Consider the following 4,446-nt stretch of genomic DNA (forward strand, 5'->3'; position numbering starts at 1 on the left):
TGCTATGGTGTTGCTAGGCGTTTGGTAAGGTATTCTGGGTGGTTGCTAGGCGGTTGCTAGGTGGTTGCTTGGGTGTTCTGGGTGGGTTGCTAGGCAGTTTGCTAGGGTGTTCTGGGTGGTTGCTATGGTGTTGCTAGGCGGTTGCTAATGTATTCTGGGCGGTTGATATGGTGTTACTAGGTGGTTGGTAGTTGTCACAGATGGTTACTATGGAGTTTTTTTTAGAGTTCTTAGCATGATCTTGGCATGATTTAACACTTAACTAATCTAACTAAGGTATTCAGGGTAGTTGCTATGCTGTTGCTAGGATGTTGCTAGGGTGTTTTGGGCTGTTGCTAGGCGGTTGCTAGGGTGTTCTAGGTCAGTGGTTCCCAATTCCAGTCCTCGTGACCCACTGCTCTGCACATTTTGTATGTCTCCCTTATTTAACACACCTGAACCAGATCATCAGCTCATTAGGAGAGACTCCATGAACTGAACTGAGTGTGTCAGATAAGAGAGACCTACAAAATGTGCAGAGCAGTGGGTCACCAGGACCGGAATTGGGAACCACTGTTCTAGGTGATTGCTATGGTGTTGCTAGACGGTTGCTAAGGTATTCTGCGCCTGTCTTATAGCGTGATGTCTGCGACTGCGCCTGTCTTATAGCGAGACGTCTGCAACTGCGCCTTTCTGCGACTGCGCATGCGTCTGCAACTGCGCCTGTCTTATAGCGTGACGTCTGCGACTGCGCCTGTCTTATAGCGTGACATCTGCGACTGCGCCTGCGTCTGCGACTGTGCCTGTCTTATAGCGTGAAGTCTGCGCCTGCGCCTGTCTTATAGCGTGACGTCTGCGCCTGCGCCTGTCTTATAGCGTGACGTCTGCGACTGCGCCTGACTTATAGCGTGACGTCTGCGACTGCGCCTGTCTTATAGCGTGACGTCTGTGACTGCGCCTGTCTTATAGCGTGACGTCTGCGACTGCACCTGCCTTAAAGCGTGACGTCTGCGTCTGTCTTATAGTGTGCCGTCTGCGACTGCACCTCTTATAGCACCTGTCTGCGACTGCGCCTGTCTTATAGCGTGACGTCTGCGACTGCGCCTGTCTTATAGCGTGACATCTGCGACTGCGCCTGCGTCTGCGACTGTGCCTGTCTTATAGCGTGAAGTCTGCGCCTGCGCCTGTCTTATAGCGTGACGTCTGCGCCTGCGCCTGTCTTATAGCGTGACGTCTGCGACTGCGCCTGTCTTATAGCGTGACGTCTGTGACTGCGCCTGTCTTATAGCGTGACGTCTGCGACTGCACCTGCCTTAAAGCGTGACGTCTGCGTCTGTCTTATAGTGTGCCGTCTGCGACTGCACCTCTTATAGCACCTGTCTGCGACTGCGCCTGCGTCTGCGACTGCGCCTGTCTTATAGCGTGACGTCTGCTACTGAGCCTGCGCCTGTCTTATAGCGTGACGTCTGCGACTGCGACTGCGCCTGTCTGCGACTGCTCCTGTCTGCGTCTGCGCCTGTGTCTGCGCCTACGCCTGTCTTATAGCGTGACGTCTGCAACTGCGCCTGTCTTATAGCGTGACGTCTGTGACTGCGCCTGTCTTATAGCGCGACGTCTGCGACTGCACCTGTCTTAAAGCGTGCCGTCTGCGTCTGTCTTATAGTGTGCCGTCTGCGATTGCGCCTCTTATAGCACCTGTCTGCGACTGCGCCTGCGTCTGTCTTATAGCGTGACGTCTGCGACTGCGCCTGTCTTATAGCTTGATGTCTACGACTGCGCCTGTCTTAGAGCGTGACGTCTGCGACTGCGCCTGCGACTGTGCCTGTCTTATAGCGTGAAGTCTGCGACTGCGCCTGTCTTATAGCGTGACGTCTGCGCCTGCGCCTGTCTTATAGCGTGACGTCTGCGACTGCGCCTGTCTTAAAGCGTGACGTCTGCGTATGTCTTATGCTGCGTTCACACCAAACGCGAATTTGCGTCTGGCGCGAGTGATTTCAATGTTAAGTCAATGGTAAGACGCGTTTACGCGCGTCTGGAGATCTTGCGGCGCGAATGAGGCGTTTAGCGCGGCACGGTAGACGCGAATTCGCCTCATTCGCGCGAATGACGCGAATTGAGCGTTTGGCGCGTTACGCGCGAATTGTGCTTTTTGTGCATTCACGCGTTTGACGCGAATTCGCGTCTGCCGCCCGAGTTGAAAAATCTGAACTTCTGCGTCAATTCGCGCCGCGTTAACCAATCAGGAGCCTGCTTGATGCTGTGGCGGCAGGCCCGCTCGGAGTCACTCATTCAAAATGGAGGAGAGATTCATTTTGGCAGTGAGCAGTCGGCCTGAGTTGTACGACAGTACTTCTTATTTCTATAGAGACAGGAATAAAAAGGACCTCGCTTGGAAGAGTGTCGGTAAGGAGATTGGGCAACCTGGTAAGTTGTAAATAAGTTACACATTTCACTTTTGAGTCACGTACAGACCTGCGTTTTTTTACAACTATTTTCCCCCTAATATACAGCTACTTTTTGCTAACAAGATAATGTGTTTATTCAGAGGACATGTGCAGGAAAAAATGGAAGAGCCTCAGAGACACATACCTGAAGGAGAAGAGGAAGGAGATGGATAATAAGAGGAGTGGGTCAGCAGCAGGGTCGGTGAAGAAGTGGAAGTACTCACAGATCCTGGGATTCCTCGACCCCTTCGTCACCCCAAGGGAGACCACCAGTAACATGGGGGGGGGTCGAGGCCCAGGTCATGGAGTACAACCACCCCAGGGACCAGGGAGAGGGAGGGGCGGAGGCAGGGGATACGGAAATAGGTGAGTTTTCCAATTAAGCCAATTTACAAGGCATATGCTGTCATTGTTTACAGATGAATAGTATAATGTAATTTCTCTATGACTAGTAACATTTAATATTGTCTTGACAGAGCCTACTGATAATGAAGAGGCTGATCCAAGATCCCCTGCCGCTTCTCCTGTCTCCCCAGCAGAGGTGGAAAGAGTACTGAAAATTTGTACTCAAGTACAAGTACCGTTACATTGCTGAAATAATACTCAATTACAAGTAAAAGTACTGGTGTCAAAAAAGTAATTAAGTAAAAGTACAAATTACTCTTCTCAAAAACTACTCAGAGTACTAGTTACTAATTACTTTTTAGCTGGCGATAGTTAATGCATTACCAATAAAAATATACAACCAAATCATAGATTTATGTAGAAAATAGCTACTTTTAACACATTTTTACCTTATTGTTGAAGGACATTAATTAGTGGATACTGGAATTTCTAACTTCAATATGACACCTTGAAATATGTCAATATTCAGTAGGCCTAGCCTATAATTTTTAATACCATCGGGAAAACTACTACATACTAAATATTTTAATATCTACATTTTTGTCCATCCATTTTGTCAAGGCAATCATTATTTTCAAGCATTGAAAAGCACAACACTCATTGTAACAGTAATCTATTTGAATGGAAAAGTTTAATTCAAGTCTTCTGAAGAGACACGTCCACTTTATAAGGTGAGATTTTAATATAGGCTTTTGTTTACATATTTAAACATTGATCAATAACCATTACAATAATCTAATATTTACTCACTCAGTGTATTTGTCTTTACAATAGGGTAACGTGAACTGTTGCAATAGCTCACACACAGCACAAGGAAGCTTGATTTCAATTCAAACTGAATTTAATTTGCAAAAAGACTAGATTTTTCATAACTTTTGACAGCGTTTAATTCAAGAGCATGGAGAGATTGGAGCTGGACGTCATTTGAGTCTGCAGTGAGAACCACTTGGAGAGATTCGCGATTACACATGATATGACACACAGTCCGAGAGCGCACACTCAATATCCGAGTCCAGTTCATTCGTAGCCTACATTTGAGAGCTCGCGTCCAGTTTTCTGCGATTACATGAATGTGCCCTCGCGTTATAATATTGTTCGAGACATTTGCCATTAAAATATGCCATAGAAACTTGCAGGTATTAATAAAATTATGCGTAATAGGCCTACCTGCAATCCCGCGCTGAGAGGAGGCGGGTGTGTCAAACTCGCTGTCGTTGAGATGAGAGAATGAGAACGCGCAGCTGGTATCGTATTGGTGTATAGGCCAAAATGAGTATTGACAGATATTTCAGTATTGATATGTATCAAAATATAGATATTTTGACAGTACTACTATATAGTTTGTTGTTCCAAACTTTCAGTCCAGCCATTAATCACTCTGAGCTCCTCGCCTCCTTCATGATCAGCTCTTCAAAACCTGCTGCGACTGCGGCGGCTTTCATTCAGGCCAAATATCAGGGGTTTTATTGGTCCGTTTACGATCGAATATTTTTATTGGCTACCGAAATGCCATTCAAAGATTTGAATATCAATTCAAATTGTACTCAGTAACGAAATGTGATTTTACAAGTAGCGAAGTAGATTACTTAGCTTAATATGTACTTGAGTACAAGTAAAA

This window comes from Rutilus rutilus, assembly GCF_951802725.1.
Source record: "Rutilus rutilus genome assembly, chromosome: 14".
Classification (NCBI taxonomy): domain Eukaryota; kingdom Metazoa; phylum Chordata; class Actinopteri; order Cypriniformes; family Leuciscidae; genus Rutilus; species Rutilus rutilus.